Source organism: Oncorhynchus mykiss, chromosome 7 (assembly GCF_057628025.1).
Source record: "Oncorhynchus mykiss isolate SJ-2025 chromosome 7, ASM5762802v1, whole genome shotgun sequence".
In the NCBI taxonomy this organism is placed as follows: domain Eukaryota; kingdom Metazoa; phylum Chordata; class Actinopteri; order Salmoniformes; family Salmonidae; genus Oncorhynchus; species Oncorhynchus mykiss.
In genome coordinates, this window is record NC_143028.1 from 27,261,423 (window position 1) to 27,279,275 (window position 17,853).

The window sequence follows — 17,853 nt, forward strand, 5'->3', positions numbered from 1 at the left end:
TTATTGGACGATGCTGGTCACTTATGAACATTTGAACATCTTGGCCATGTTCTGTTATAATCTCCACCCGGCACAGCCAGAAGAGGACTGGCCACCCCACATAGCCTGGTTCATCTCTATGTTTCTTCCTAGGTTTTGGCCTTTCTAGGGAGTTTTTCCTAGCCACCGTGCTTCTACATCTGCATTGCTTGCTGTTTGGGGTTTTAGGCTGGGTTTCTGTACAGCACTTTGAGATGTCAGCTGATGTACGAAGGGCTATATAAATACATTTGATTTGATTTTTATAAATTTGATTTCCATTGATCATTTTTGTGTGATTTTGTTGTCAGCACATTCAACTATGTAAAAAAAAAGTATTTAATAAGAATATTTCATTCATTCAGATCTAGGATGTGTTATTTTAGTGTTCCCTTTATTTTTTTGAGCAGTGTATAGGGAGTAAAAAGTAAATTATTTTATTTTGGAATGTAGTGAAGTAAAAGTTGCCAAAAATATATTGTTAGGTTCAAATTTTTAGTAAAGAACTCACGGACACTAGAGAAGCTTAACCATGTTTAATTATTCCCAAAGGGTCGATACAGATGTAATTCAGACAAAAAAAAAACATTTCACACAAGCACTGATATTTAACCCTTTCTCCTAGGCGGAGTCTCCTCCTCCACAATTGAACAGCCAATGTACCTATATTGCTAGACAGAACCTTAGTGATATCTGTTCTTCCTCACTTCATCTGACCTGACCTCTTCCCCAAAGTGCTTCCCCAAAGTGCTCACTCCTCCCCAACTGTCATGGTTATTGATATCAGACTGTGTCTCTTGTCACATCGGATGGCAGCAGCTTTCCACCAAAGTGTTTGTGTCCTGGTTTGCGTCCTGGTAATACTATTGCATTATCCTCTGTGTAGTTGTTGATGAAGTTCACCACTCGCTGCAGTCCTCATCCTTCAGGTGTAACCTGTGCTTGCTTGGGCCAGCTCTCTTTTTGATGGGAGGCATTAGACCATTCTCGTTGTATGACTGTTGGAGGAGAGACAGGCATGTTCTACTGATGCTGAAAGACAAATTCCAGATACAAATATTTTAGCATTATTATACAATAGATGTGAAATGGCATTCTGAGAACATCACTACACACAGTTCATTCACAATGTTAGCTTGCAAGCCAGCCATCTAACTTCAGCTAGCTAGCTAACAGCAAGCTTTAACTTGGGATATTTTATTTAGACATGTAGCTAGCCAGCTAGCCAGCTAAACAATTAACCATAATCCCAAACCATAGAGTACTAGCAATACAAGCCGATTGTCATAGCTAGCTAAAGTTAAGCAAATAGGCTCAATGTTAGCTAGCAAGCCAGCAATCGAACTTCAGCTAGCTGGCTAGCTAGCTAACAACAAGCTTTAACTTGCAATGAAAATAACTTTGACAAAATGAGAAACGTATAATATCAAACTGGAACAAAACTCTTACCGGTATACATGGATGAAAGCTTCACGACAGACTGCAACCCCTTTCATTAAATAAGATGTCCTGTGTCCTTTCTGTTTTGTATGTACAGCTTGCTTGGCCCATTGTTGTTGTGTCATGTCACTCTGGTTCACACTGACCGTGTGCAATGCCATACGAAAAATCTTAAGCTTTAGCCCCCAAACAAACTCTGACCATTGTACTTGCCCCAACAGAGCTGGTTAGGCTGTTTTCATGTTATCCAGAGCGTTGATGCTACGCTCCTAACTACGCTCCTGGCAACAATTACGCTTTTTTGCCGACATTTAACTTCTTGGTGACAGGGGGAGAGTATTGAGTAGCTTGGATGAATAATGTGCCCAGAGTAAACTGCCTGCTACTCTGTCCCATATGTTAATATATGCATATTATTAGTAGTATTTGATAGAAAACACTCTGACGTTTCTAAAACTGTTTGAATGATGCCTGTGAGTATAACAGAACTCATATGGCAGGCAAAAACCTGAGACAAATCCAACCAGGAAGTGGGAAATCTGAGGTTTGTAGTTTCATTTAAGTGAATTCATTTAAATGTATTATAAAAAGACCCTAAGGATTGATTGTAAACATCGTTTGACAGGTTTCTACAAACTGTGATGGAACTCTTGACTTTTCGTCTGGATTTTGCGCTCGCGCATTGTGCCTTTGGAATAGTGAACTAAACGCGCGAACAAAATGTAGGTATTTGGACATAAATATGGACGTAATCAAACAAAACAAACATTTCTTGTGGAAGTGGGAGTCCTGGGAGTCCATTCCGATGAAGATCAGCAAAGATAAGATAAGATTTATAATGCTATTTATGACTTTTATTGACTCCACAATTTGACGGGAACTGTATGGCTTGCTTTTGTGGCTGAACGCTGTTCTCAGATTATTTAATATTGTGCTTTTGCTGTAAAGCTTTTTTGAAATCTGACACAGCGGTTGCATTAAGAACAAGTTTATCTTTAATTCCATGTAAAACATGTATCTTTCATCAAAGTTTATGATGAGTATTTCTGTTATTTGACGTGGCTCTCTACAATTTCTCTGGATGTTTTGGAGGCATTTCTGAACATGGCGCCAATGTAAACTGAGATTTTTGGATATAAATGTGAACTTGATCGAACAAAACATACATGAATTGTGTAACATTGAGTCCTGGGAGTGTCATCTGATGAAGATCGTCAAAGGTTAGTGATTAATTTTATCTATATTTCTGCTTTTTGTGACACCTCTTTTTGGTTGGAAAATGGCTGAATGCTTTCTGTGACTAGTTGCTGACCTAACATGCTCTGCTTTTGCCAAAAAGCCTTTTTGAAATTGGACACTATGGTTGGATTAACGAGAAGTGTATCTTTAAAATGGTGTAAAATACTTGGTTGAGGAATTTTTATTATGAGATTTCTGTTGTTTTGAATTTGGCGCCCTGCAATTTCACTGGCTGTTGGTGAGGTGGGACGCTAGCATCCCGAATGATCCCATAAAATCATCAACCGGAGTTTGCAAATTCATTAGATATTCTGCCCTCTGTACACTCAGAAGAGAGTGATTTGAAACAGTTGTTGCAGTGATGTTCTATTGAAATGGATACTTGCATAGTGGAGTCTTCTGTTAAGTTTTAATACAGAATAAACTGTTACTCCCCCTTCCGGGATGACTAAAAGGCCCTCCCGCATCCACCCTTCAGCAAATCAGATAGTTTTTCCATTCTGCTCCCCCCTTCCTATAGGCAGAAACTCAAACAGGGAAGAAGCCGTGCTATGGTCTATTCAAAGCTGTTCTGACCAATCGGAATCCATGCTTCAAGATTGTTTTGATCACGCGGAATGGGAAATGTTCCGGGTTGCCTCTGATAATAGCATTGATGTATATACAGACACAGTGACTGAGCTCGACAGGAAGTTTATAGTGGATGTTGTTCCCACTGTGACTATTAGAACCTACCCAAACCAGAAACCGTGGATAGAATGGCAGCTTTCGCGCAAAACTGAAAGCGTGTCACAGAAGCAGACTGTTCCTAAGGACTGTGGGCTCTCGTTCTTATGTAAGATAGAGCCAGAGAAGAAGGCAGACGTTTCATGTGCCCGATTGTGGCACATGAAGATAGCTGATTAAAGTGACGTGGGCAAAATACACAAATGCAAAAGTATATGGACTTCTAATAAGTGGGTACGGCCATTTCAGCAACACCCGTTACTGACAGGTGTATAAAATTGAGCACAGCCATGCAATCTCAACAGACAAACATTGGCAGTAGAATGGACTTACTGAAGAGCTCATTGACTTTCAATGTGGCCAACTGTAAGTCAATGAGGTCAACTGTAAGCGCTGTTACTTCACAATAAGTGCTGTTATTGTTTGCCAAAACAACAAACAATACAAAAAGTAAGAATACTCTCAATGAAAGATTTGTAAAACAGAGTCACAGTCAACATTAAAATATCCCAGTTTTTTTTAGAAAGTATAGTCTTTGTTGATTATCTTTGTAGATCAGGTCTGTACATTTATACCACTGAAGCCCATTGTCTAAGAGGACACCCAGAGATTTGCATTCCTCTACAATCTCTATGCTCTGACCTCTGTTTTAAGCTAAAGTTGTACTGTTAGCTAGCTAACCAACGTTGGGTTAAATGCGTAAGACACATTTCAGCTGAATGCATTCAGTTGTACAACTGACGAGGTATCCCCTTTCCCGCTAGCTGGCTGGCTCCCTAGCTAACGTTAAGTGTATGATATTATTTGTATACCAGAACCGTTTGCTTTGCTAGTTAGTTCCCCATATTAGCTAGCTAACATTGAACCTGATTGGTTAGCTCCCAGCATATCATGCAGGGTAGTAACGACATGATTGTCACTATGTTCATTGTTGTTTAACTACCTAACGTTAGCTAACGTTACATGTGTGATATTACACATTGTTTACCTAGCTAGCTAGCTACATGTCTGAAGCTAAAGTGTACTGTTAGCTAGCTAGCTGGCTAGCGTTCGCTGGCTGGCTCCCTAGCTGACATTATTCGTATCCCAAAGCAGTTTGCTTTGCTAGTTAGATCATAATGTTAGCCAGCAGAGCAGGTAAGGCTGTTTTCATGTTATCCAGATGTAAACAAATCTTTGGCCAGAGCGTCAAGTGTGCCCTATGAACACTCCGAGAGCAAAATGAGATGGGTGGGGCTAAAGCTTAAGAGGGTGTGAACGAATGGGTGTAGACAAAGAGCTCTTTACTACAGTAGATACCAAAACATTCAAAGGACATTTTCTCAATAGTGAGTTTACAACTTTCAATGCAGAATTAGTTTCCCATTGTTCCTCAAAAATGCAGTGAATGATATACCGTTTTGTAACTTTATAATTTTGTAGCTTAGTCTCTACTTTTATCCAATGTTAAAAACACCATTTCAAATGTTGCTACATAAAACCGAATCCAGGTGGTGAGTCATAAATGTTGCTGAAGTAGGTGTTGTTTGCTTCCTGAAGTCTATGCACATCTCTTTGGTCTTGTTAATATTGAGGACCAAGTGTGATTCATCACACCACTCTACATAGTAATTTAGGACCAGGCCATGGTGTTCCTCGTCATCATGCATCAGGCTGATCAAGGTATTGTCATCAGCGAACTTAACTAGGTGTCTGTCAGGATGGGAACTTCACAGTCCATGCTGTTTCATAAGGTGTATTTTTACCTGATTTTTAAATCTGATTCTACTGCTTGCATCAGATACCTGATGTGGAATAGAGTTTCATGTAATCATGGCTCTATGTAGTACTGTGCCCCTCCCATAGTCTGTTCTGGACATTTTTTTATTTCACCTTTATTTAACCAGGTAGGCTAGTTGAGAACAAGTTCTCATTTACAACTGCGACCTGGCCAAGATAAAGCATAGCAGTGTGAACAGACATCAACACAGAGTTACACATGGAGTAAACAATAAACAAGTCAATAACACAGTAGGAAAAAAAGAGTCTATATACATTGTGTGCAAAAGGCATGAGGAGGTAGGCGAATAATTACAATATAGCAGATTAACACTGGAGTGATAAATGATCAGATGAACATGTGCAAGTAGAGATATTGGTGTGCAAAAGAGCAGAAAATTAAATAAATAAAAACAGTATGGGGATGAGGTAGGTAAATTGGGTGGGCTATTTACAGATCGACTATGTACAGCTGCAGTGATCGGTTAGCTGCTCAGATAGCAGATGTTTAAAGTTGGTGAGGGAAATAAAAGTCTTCAACTTCAGCGATTTTTGCAATTCGTTCCAGTCACAGGCAGCAGAGAACTGGAAGGAAAGGTGGCCAAATGAGGTGTTGGCTTTAGGGATGATCAGTGAGATACACCTGCTGGAGCGCGTGCTCCAGCAGCGGTGGGTGTTGCCATCGTGACCAGTGAACTGAGATAAGGCGGAGCTTTACCTAGCATGACTTGTAGATGACCTGGAGCCAGTGGGTCTGGCGACAAATATGTAGCGAGGGCCAGCTGACTAGAGCATACAGGTCGCAGTGGTGGGTGGTATAAGGTGCTTTAGTAACAAAACGGATGGCACTGTGATAAACTGCATCTAGTTTGTTGAGTAGAGTATTGGAAGCTATTTTGTAGATGATATCGCCGAAGTCGAGGATCTTTAGGATAGTCAGTTTTACAAGGGTAAGTTTGGCGGCGTGAGTGAAGGAGGCTTTGTTGCGAAATAGAAAGCCAACTCTAGATTTGATTGAAGCTCGTTTGGAGGTTAGATAGCACAGTGGGGACTGTGAAGAGACCTCTGGTGGCATGTCTTGTGGGGTATGCATGGGTGTCCGAGCTGTGTGCTAGTATCTTAAAACAGACAGCTTGGTACCTTCAGCTTGTCAACACCACTTACGAAAACAAGTAGCTGGAGGACAGCTAGTTTCCCTCCTCCTCTGAGTACATTGACTTCAATACAAAACCTAGTAGGCTTGTGGTTCTTACCCCCTTCCACAGACTTAGACAGTAATTATGACAACTTCCAGAGGAAACAACAGACTATGAATACATTGACGAAACTCAAATGTTATGAAATAAACAAAAATTGGTTTCTCACAAGTGTAGCATACACTACATGACAAAACGTTTGTGGAGACCTGCTTGTTGAACATCTCATTCCAAAGTTATATGCATTCATATACTGTAGAGTTGGTTCCCAATTTTCTGCTAAAACAGTGCCTCCATTCTTCTGGGAAGAATTTCCACTAGATCAGGGGTTCCCAAACTTTTTATAGTCCTATACCCCTTCAAACATTCAACCTCCAGCTGCGCACTCAGTGTCAGCGCACTCTCAAATGTTTTTTTGACGTTATTGTAAGCCTGCCACACACACTATGCGATACATTTATTAAACATAAAAATGAGTGTGAGTTTGTCACAACCTGGCTCGTGGGAAGTGACAAAGAGCTCTTACAGGACCAGGGCACAAATAATAATAATAATCAATGATTTTGCTCTTTATTTAGCCATATTACATATAAAACCTTATTTGTTAATCAAAAATGGTGAATAACTCACCACAGCTTAAAACCTCTCTAGGGTAGGGGGCAGCATTCAGAATTTTGGATGAAAAGCATAACTGGTAGATTTGGATAGAAAACACTCTAAAGTTTCCGAAACTGTTAAAATAGTGTCTGTGAGTATAACATAACTGATTTAGCAGGCGAAAACCTGAGAAAAATCCATTCAGGATGTAGTTATTTTTTTGGTTTTCTAGTTTCCTATTCAATGCCATTACAGTATCCATTGACTTAGGACTCCATTTGCAGTTCCTATGCCTTCCACTAGATGTCAACAGTCAAAAATCGTTTCAGGCTTGTATTCTTATAAATGAGGGAGTAAGACCAGTCTGAACGAGTGGACCCTAACGTGTCGCAGAGCTTTTTCAGGCGCATGTGCATTTCCTGTTTACCTTTTATATTGACGACGTTATTGTCCGGTTGAAATATTATAGATAATTTAAGCTAAAAAACAACCTGAGTATTGAATATAAACATCGTTGACATGTTTCTATGAACTTTACGGATACAATTTGGATTTTTTGTCTGATTGTTTTGACTGAGTTTGAGCCTGTGGATTACTGAAGAAAACGCGCTAACAAAACTGAGGTTTTTGGATATAAAGAGACTTCATCGAACAAAAGGAACATTTATTGAGTAAATGAATGTCTTCTGATTACCACCATATGAAGATCATCAAAGGTAAGGGTTTAATCTTCTCCATTTCTGAGTTTTGTAACGCTTCTGCTTGGCTGGTTACTGTCTGTAATAATTTGTTGACTGGGCTATGTTCTGGACTAGGTATGTTCTGGGCTAGGTATGCTTTCGCTGAAAAGCTTTTTATAAATATGACACTGTGGTTGGTTTAACAAGAAGTTAATCTTTAAACCTATGTAATATATATTTAGTTTTCTGAATTTTTATAATGAGCATTTCTGTAATTGAATTTGGTGCTCTGCAACCTCACTGGATGTTGGCCAGATGGGATGCTAGCATCCCACGTACCCTAGAGAGGTTAATGAGAAGGGTGCACTTGAAAGGATACACATAACTCTGCAATGTTGTATTGGAGAGTCTCAGTCTAAAAATCACACACAGTCTGTGCCTGTATTTAGTTTTCATGCTAGTGAGGGCCAAGAATCCACTCTCACATAGGTATGTGGCTGAAAAGGGCTTCAGTTTCTTAACAGCGCAATTTGCCAAGGCTAGAAACTCTGAGCGCAGCCCGATCCAGAAATCTGGCAGTGGCTTCTGATGAAATTAAAATTTCACAGAACCGCTTATTGAAATTTGGATGAGGCTCTCTTGTTCAGATATCCATAACGGTAAGTGGACTGGAGGCAGGGCATGAAAGGGATAACAAATCCAGTTGTTTGTGTCGTCCGTTTCGGGAAAGTACCTGCGTAATTGCGCACCCAGCTCACTCAGGTGCTTCGCCATAACACATTTGACTTTGTCCGTATGCTTGAGTTCCATTGCACACAAAAAAATCATACAATGATGGAAACACCTGTGTGTTGTCCTTGTTGATGCAGACAGAAAAGAGCTCCAACTCCTAAATCATAGGCTCAATTTTGTCCCGCACATTGAATGTAGTAAAGAACTTTAAGCTCGTCTCTCGTTTAAAAAAAATACACGTCAATACTTTGCCCCTTGATAACCAGCGCACCTCTGTATGTTGTAAAAGCGTTACATGATTGCTGCCCATATCATTGCATGATACACAAGAGTTCAGGGGCCTTGCTTTAACAAAGTTAACCATTTTCACTGTAGTGTCCAAGACCTCTTTCAAGCTGTCAGGCATTCCCTTGGCAGTAAGAGCCTCTCGGTGATTGCAGCAGTGTACCCAAGTGGCGTCAGGAGCAACTGCTTGCACACACGTTACCAATCCACTATGTCTCGCTGTCATGGTTTTTGTGCCATCAGTACAGATACCAACATATCTTGATCACCAAAGTCAATTTGATGTCACAAAGCTTTCCAGTACTTTAAAAATATCCTCTCATGTTGTCCTGGTTTCCAGATCTTCCTTATTATCTTCCTAGCCACTTGGTAGCTCACCATATAAGATAATTCTAGCCCCTTATTAATGGTATCTGTTACTTTTATACATGTCTTACTATTCAAAAGTTATTCTCGCTCAAAAAAACTGCGGTGGCTTAGTTTTCAAATTGTAATGTTTAGTTTCTAAAAGTCTGTGCAAGAGTGCAGGTTTCAAACGAGAGGGTAACGGCTAATGTGATTGGATGTTAATTATTTGACTAGGCTACCTGTATTTGACATTGTGTTGTTATTTCGCAGATCACTAGAGGGTTTCATTTTATTTTTGGCAGTGCAACGAGGCTACTCAGGCAAGAAAAAAACCTCACCCAAATGTATAGCCCCGTTGGAAAATATAAAATGTACTGTTTGAAAATGTGAATCACATTTTTAATTGGCGTACCTCCGACGGCATTGTGCATACCCCTGGGGTAGACTTTCCACTAGATGTTGGAGCATTGCTGTATTCCCATTCATCTCAAAGGTGTTCAATAGGGTTGAGGTCAGGGCTCTGTGCAGGCTAAACAAGTTATTCCACACCGATAGCGACAAACCATTTCTGTATGGACCTTGCTTTGTGCACTGTGGCATTGTTATGCTGAAAAAAGGAAAGGGCTTTAGCAAACTGTTGCCTCAAATTTGGAAGCACAGAATTGTCTAGAATGTCATTGTATGCTGTAGCGTACATTTTCCCCTTCACTGGAACGAAGGGGCCTAGCCGGACTATGGAAAAACAACCCCAGACCATTATTCCTCCTCCACCAAACTTTACAGTTACCACTATGCATTGGGGCAGGTAGCGTTCTCCTGGCATCCACCAAACCCAAATTCTTCCATCGGACTGCCAGATGTTTAGCGTGATTCACCAGTCCAGAGAATGCGTTTCCACTGCTCCACAGTCCAACGGCAGTGAGCTTTACACTCCACCGACGCTTGGCATTGCGCAAGGTGAACTTAGGCTTGTGTGCTCGGCCATGGAAACCCAATTCATGAAGCTCCCAATGAACAGTTCTTGTGCTGATGTTTCCAAAGGCAGTTTGGAACTCGGTAGTGAGTGTTGCAACAGAGGACAGACAATTTTTACGCTACACGCTTCAGCAAATCAGTGATCCCGTTCTGTGAGCTTGTGTGGCCTACCACTTCACGGCTGAGTGGCTGTTGCTCCTAGGCGTTCCACTTCACAATAATAGCACTTACAGTTGGCAGCTCTAGCAGGGCAGGAATTTGACAAACTGAATTGTTGGAAAGGTGGCATCCTATGACGGTGCCACGTTGAAAGTCAATAAGCGTTTGAGTATGGGCCATTCTACTGCCAATGTTTGTCTATGAAGATTGCATGGCTGTGCTCGATGTTATACACCTGTCAGCAATGGGTGTGGCTGAAATAGCCAAATCCACTCATTTGAAGGGTGTACACATACTTTTTGTCATGTACTGTAGTGTAGGTTGTGAGTTCTACAAAACACATGTCCACTCCAACAATGAGAACGAACAGTAAACGCCAAATAATAATAATAATATATTGAATGCATTAATTAACATAAATTACCATAACCAAACAAACATTGCAGATTAGAAATTCTGGGAATTAACGGTTAATGTAGGCTTCTACTGTATGAGGCAGACGTATGTTTGTTGTTGTTGAACGCTGTCAAACACCGAAACCTGAACTAAAGACCTCGGTTTAAAAGCTGACAGTGTTTTTATATACTTTTATTTTGAATCCTGCGGCTGTTGGGCTAAATTGCTGTGAGCGCTGCTATCTGTCCTGGGATCCTGTCAGATTCCGTATAGGGGGAGAGACGTGAAAGCCCAGCTAGCCTAGCTGGCTCGGCCAGTTCAAATGGAGGCCGCTGTTGAACGTTTCCAGCGTTGCAGGAGCTGTGTTTACTTTGCTTTGTTCCGGGACAATGAATGTTCTGACTTTCAATGTAGCAACTGCTTGCTTGCAGAGGACTACAGGAGCAAAGTAGCTACTCTTAGCAAGCAAGTAGAAAAACCTACATAAGCTCCTGGGGAACCCACGCCCACCTACTTTTTCTTCCACCCCAGTAGCCAGACCCCGCTCTGGTGGATGTTTCGCCGCCATGTCGGCACTCCACTTCCGACTGGCCGGTGTTAGGCAGGGTTCCATCCCCGAAGGGGGCTCCCCCTTCCCTGGAGAACGGAGCTGTTCTCGACCCAACCAACCAGCCACGGCAGGTACGTCACGCCGTGGAAGTCGAAAAGCCGTGGTCTTGCAACAGGTGTCTCCATGGAGATGTTGAGCCCGGAACTGACACAGACCAGAAACAGCTTAGCCGCCCTGGATCCAGAGGTTCCGGCGCCTTCGTCCGTGGTGGCTTCCCTAATCAAGATCGGATCCGGAGATACCTGTGTCTTCGTCCTCGGCTCTGTCTCCCCATCCGGTGGCCTCTACCTCGGGTTCAGCTCCCAGCCTCACCAGACCATGAGATTGCCTGAGAGACATGCCCATTCAACATCACCAGCTGTCATCATATGGTGAGAAACATCTCGGTCCCCAAGGCAAAAACCCTGTGCTACCCAGGAGCACGAGTACAGGACATAACAAGGCTGCTTCTCACTGTTCTACCACAAATGCCGGGAGCTGACACTGTTGTAGTCCCCATGTGGGGTCAAACAACATCAGGAGGGCAAGATCTGAACATTTGAAAATTGATTAAAAAAATAACTGATTTTAGCATCAAAAGACTAAAACAAAAACAGCCAATAATTTCAGGTCCTGTACCATCATTGGGCCGCGGGTGTGAAAGATTCAGCAGACTTCTGGCATTACACATCTGGCTAAAAGACAACTATTGCTCTGCTGGAGTCACTTTTATTGATAACTTTGATACCTTCTGGAAACAGAAGACACGCTACAGGAATGACGGAGTCCATCCAAATCATCTTGGCTCCTGGACTCTGTCCACGCATTTCAAGGCTACGTTGAAACAATGACTGGTAAATGATCCAAGACCAGCTCAGTTAATCCCTACCATTGTGACAATGAGTCGTCATAATGCTGCATCGAATATACATGATCTTTGGGGCATTGGCAAACAATGTAAGTAATTTAATTTATGTATCCCTAATTGCACCGAATACATCTGTTCATCCTACAGCTATTGTAAGCAGTAATCATGAGCCTATAAACCAGAGTTACACTGTTAGCACTAAGGCAGTGTGCAATAGTAGGAAGACCACTTTATGCAGCTAACACTGCATTATCAGCTCCAATGTAAATAACATGAGTAAGTCTACCTCTGATAAGCTTCCCAGTAAAGCATTAAAAACAACCAAGCAACACAGAAAAGTGCTAAAAATAGCCCATATTAAGATATGCAGCCTAAGAAACAAGGTCCATGAAGTCAATAACTTGCTTGTAACAGGTGACATTCATATTCATATTATCTCTTAAACTCACTTAGGTAATACATTTGATGATACAGTGGTAGCAATACATGGTTATAACATCTACCAAAAAGACAGAAATGCCAACGGAGGCGGTGTTGCGGTCTATATTCAGAACCACATTCCTGTAAAGCTTAGAGACAATCTAATGTTAAATACTGTTGAAGTAATATGGCTACAGGTTCATCTGCCTTACCTAAAGCCCATTCTGATGGGAAGCTACTATAGACCACCAAGTGCTAACAGTCAGTATCTGGATAATATGTGTGAAATGCTTGATAGTGTATGTGATATCAACAGAGAAGTATATTTTATGGGTGCTTTAAATAGACTGGCTATCATCAAGCTGCTCACTCAGGAGAAAACTTCCAACTGTAGCCAGTGCCTGCAACCTGGATCAGGTTGTCAGTCACCCTACCAGGGTATTTACAAACAGCACAGGAATGAAATCATCAACATGTATTGATCACATTTTTACTAATGCTGCAGATACTTGCTTAAAAGCAGTATCCAGACCCATAGAATCTAGTGATCACAATATAGTAGCCATATCTAGGAAAACCAAAGTTCCAAAGACTGGGCCTAATATGGTGTATAAGAGGTCATAGCAGAAGTTTAGTAGTGATTCATATGTTGATGTAAATAATATTTGCTGGTCTGTGGTGTGTAATGAAGAGCAACCAGACGCTGCACTTAACGCATTTATGAAACTACTTATTCCAGTTACTAATAAGCACGCACCCATATTGATTAAAAAAATGTACAATTTTTGTGAATGATATCATAAATAAGACTGGTGGAGTTATGTCACACATGCAGCTAACACAGACATATGGAAATGTCTGCTCTACCCAAAATGTCAACCAATTAATTGCAGCATTACCACAAAAATGGAAGAGGCAAGTAGAAGGGGAAAAAAGTAAGGAACTTGTATGTCGGCCCTGTATTAAAGAACATAAATGGTTAAAGAAAAGTGTTATAAATAAAAAAATATACCAATTTAATTTAAGGACCAAAAACTGACAGGTGTGCCATATAAATTGCAAAATAGTTGAAGAGATTTTCGATGTACCTATTCCATGGCACATGGTTTATGAATTGATACGCAAAACAACCCCGGATGCAAAACTTTGAATTTTTCAATTTAACTGTTCGTAGTTCGACCGTGCGCTGGCGTCATCGATTTGCTCCGCTCCTTCCTTTCCTCGGTGGTTGAAGCTGTCTCTGCCGCGTTGTTGTGTCGTTTACTGCTTTCATTTGTGACGAAGATGGCCGCTGGTCCCCTCTCCGCTGTCCCTAACACATTAAATTACTATACAAAATTCTTGCAACTAATAGAATGTTACATATATGGGGGATTACAATCTTCCCAGCTCTGCAGATTCTGCTGTGAGGAGGCAGTCATTAGATCATTTATTTTGGTATTGTCCATATGTAGCTCGTTTTTGGTCACTGGTCCAGGAATGGCTGAAGAATTGCAACATTTGCGGAGAACTAAACGCTGCAGACAGCAATACTGGGTGATTTGAAAAGCCATAGTCAATCAATCAATAATATAATTCTTATTTCAGCAAAAATGTTTATTTTTAATTTACAATCTGTATAAGCTATGAGAATAGAAAGGTTCAAGTCATTTTTGTGAAGCATCACAGCACAGTTGAAAAATATATGGCAAATAGAAATCCAAAATGGATGATGTTGAGAGATAGATGGGAGAGGTTGAATGGAGCTGAAGGGTGGGACTAATAGCAAGATAAAACATGTAGAACATACAAGTAAAATTTATATATGTTCAGAACGTTTGTTGAATAGCACAGTTACAAATATAAATCAAACTGGATGGACATCAGAAATAGAGGAAGGACTAAAAACAAACAAAAAATAACTATTGTAAAATAGACTGAGAATGTAAAATGTGTATAAGATGTATAAATTGAAGGTAAAAGCCGAAGTGTTTATTAGTTTACTCCAATTGGGGGATCGGTGGTAGGGATTGCAGGGAATAATAATAAAGGTATATTCTTAAAAAAAGTATGTATGTCTATATAGGTATGTGTATGTATATACAAAGTATTGAGCTAAACTTTTGTTATTGACCAAATACTTATTTTCCACCATAATTTGCAAATAAATTCATTAAAAATCCTACAATGTGATTTTCTGGATTTTTTTTTCTCATTTTGTCTGTCATAGTTGAAGTGTACCTATGATGAAAATTACAGGCCTCTCATCTTTTTAAGTGGGAGAACTTGCACAATTGGTGGCTGACTAAATACTTTTTTGCCCCACTGTATGTTTATATGTATGCATGTGTGTATGGATATATTTACCCAAAAAATATATGGGGGATTGGAAATGATGCAGACAATTACATTGATGGAACCAATATTCTTTCCGCAATATTTAGCTGATCAGGAAACTTAGGGATGCCATGCCAGCAACAAACGCTGACACTACACATCCAAGTATATCAGACCAAATTAGGAAAGACAAGAATTGTTCTTTTGAAATCCGTAAAGTCAGTGTGGAAGAGGTGAAAAAAATGTTGTCTACCAACAATGACAAGCCACTGGGGTCTGACAATCTGGATGGAAAATTATTGAGGATAATAGCAGATGATTTTGCCCCTCCTATTTGCCACATCTTCAATTTAAGCCTACTAGAGAGCGTGTGCCCTCAGGCCTGGAGGGAAGCTAGTCATTCCGCTACCCAAGAAAATCAAATCAAATCCAATTTTATTGGTCACATATACATGGTTAGCAGATGTTAATGCGAGTGTAGCAAAATGCTTGTGCTTCTAGTTCCGACCATGCAGTAATATCTAACAAGTAACCTAACAATTTCACAACAATTACCTTTTACACACAGGTGTAAAGGAATGAATAAGAATATGTACATATAAATATGGATGAGCGATGGCCGAACGGCATAAGCAAGAAGCAGTAGATGGCATAGAGTACAGTATATACATATGAGATGAGTAAATGTAGGGTATGTAAACATTATATAAAGTGGCATTGTTTAAAGTGACTAGTGATACATTTATTACATCCAATTTTTATTATTAAAGTGGCTAGAGATTTGAGTCAGTATGTTGGCAGCAGCCACTCAATGTCAGTGATGGCTGTTGAACAGTCTGATGGCCTTGAGATAGAAGCTGTTTTTCAGTCTCTCGGTCCCAGCTTTGATGCACCTGTATTGACCTCGCCGTCTGGATGATAAGCCAAATTTCTTCAGCCTCCTGAAGTTGAAGAGGCGCTGTTGCGCCTTCTTCACGACGCTGTCTGTGTGGGTGGACCATTTCAGTTTGTCCGTGATGTTTATGCCGAGGAACTTAAAACTTTCCACCCTCTCCACTACTGTCCCATCGATGTGGATAGGGGGGTGCTCCTGCTGCTGTTTCCTGAAGTCCACAATCATCTCCTTTGTTCTATTGATGTTGAGTGTGTGGTTATTTTCCTGACACCACACTCTGAGGGCCCTCACCTCCTCCCTGTAGGCCATCTCGTCGTTGTTGGTAATCAAGCCTACCACTGTAATGTCGTTTGCAAACTTGACGATTGAGTTGGAGGCGTGCATGGCCACGCAGTCATGGGTGAACAGGGAGTACAGGGCAGGGCTGAGAACGCACTCTTGTGGGGCCCCAGTGTTGAGGATCAGCGGGGTGGAGATGTTTCCTACCCTCACCACCTGGGGGCGTTGTTAGAAAGTCCAGGACCCAGTTGCACAGGGCGGGGTCGAGACCCAGCGTCTCGAGCTTAATGAAGAGTTTGGAGGGTACTATGTCGTTAAATGCGGAGCTGTAGTCGATGAACAGCATTCTTACATAGGTATTCCTCTTGTCCAGATGGGTTAGGGCAGTGTGCAATGTGATTGCGTCGTCTGTGGACCTATTGGTGCGATAAGCAAATTGGAGTGGGTCTAGGGTGTCAGGTAGGGTGGAGGTGATATAATCCTTGTCTAGTTTCTCAAAGCACTTCATGATGATGGAAGTGAGTGCTACGGGACGATAGTCGTTTAGCTCAGTTACCTTAGCTTTCTTGGAAACAGGAACAATGGTGGCCCTCTTGAAGCATGTGGGAACAGCAGACTGGGATAGGGATTGATTGAATATGTCCGTAAACACACCAGCCAGCTGGTCTGCGCATGCTCTGAGGACGCGGCTAGGAATGCCGTCTGGGCCGGCAGCCTTTGGAAGAGTTAACATGTTTAAATGTTTTACTCACATTGGCTGCGGTGAAGGAGAGTCCACAGGTTTTGGTAGCGGGCTGTGTCGGTGGCACTGTATTGTCCTCAAAGCGAGCAAATAAGTTGTTTTAGTTTGTCTGGGAGCAAGACATCGGGGGCTGCCATGGGGCTGGTTTTCTTTTTGTAGTCTGTGATTGACTGTTGACACTGCCACATAGCTGACCAATCAGCCTGTTACCAACCCTTAGTAAACTTCAGGAAAAAATATTGTTTGACCAGATACAATGCTTACTCACAGTAAAAAAAATGACTGATGATTGGCTGAGAGAAATTGATGATAAAATAATTGTGGGGGCTGTCTTGTTAGATTTCAGTGCAGCTTTTGACAATATTGATCATAGTCTGCTGCTGGAAAAACTTGCGTTATGGCTTTACACCCCTGCTATAATGTGGATAAAGAGTTACTTGTCTAACAGAACAGAGGCTTCTTTAATGGAAGCCTCTCAAATATAATTTCCCAGGGTAGCTGTTTAGGCCCCTTGCTTTTTTTCAATTTTTACTAACGACATGCCACTGACTTTGAGTAAAGCCAGAGTTTCTATGTATGCGGATGGCTCAACACTATACACGTCAGCTACTACAGCAACACTCAACAAAGAGCTGCAGTTAGTTTCAGAGTGGGTGGCAAGGAATAAGTTAGCCCTAAATATTTATAAAACTAAAAGAATTGTATTTGTAACAAAACACTAACTAAACCCTAAACCTCAACTAAATATTGTAATAAATAATGTGGAAATTGAGCTGTGTTGAGATTATTAAACTGCTTGAAGTAACCCTAGAAGTAACCCTAGAACCCTAGAAGTTTACAACCCTAGATTGTAAACTTTCATGGTCAAAACATATTGATGCAGTAGTAGCTAAGATGGGGTCTGTCTATAATAAAGCGATACTCTGCCTTCTTAACAACACTATCAACGAGGCAGGTCCTACAGGCCCTAGTTTTGTTGCACCTTGACTACTGTTCAGTTGTGTGGTCAGGTGCCACAAAAAAAAACGTATGAAAATGGCAATTGGCTCACAACAGGGCAGCACGGCTGGCCCTTGAATGTACACAGAGAGCTAATATTAATAATATGCATGTCAATCTCTCCTGGCTGAAAGTGGGAGAGAGATCGACTTCATCACTACTTTTTTTTTTACGAGAGGTATTGAAATGTTGAATG

The 17,853-nt window shown here is 41.1% G+C and overlaps 1 long non-coding RNA gene across 1 annotated transcript; it reads right to left on the bottom strand.

The window, feature by feature from the left end:
* Positions 1-539: 539 nt before the first annotated feature.
* LOC149982501 (uncharacterized) lies at positions 540-1,774 on the bottom strand. The gene is made up of 2 exons (XR_016497481.1): positions 1,468-1,774; positions 540-1,050 (listed from the first exon to the last, which is right to left on the bottom strand). It is a non-coding gene; the product is annotated as an uncharacterized LOC149982501 (long non-coding RNA).
* Positions 1,775-17,853: the final 16,079 nt, after the last annotated feature.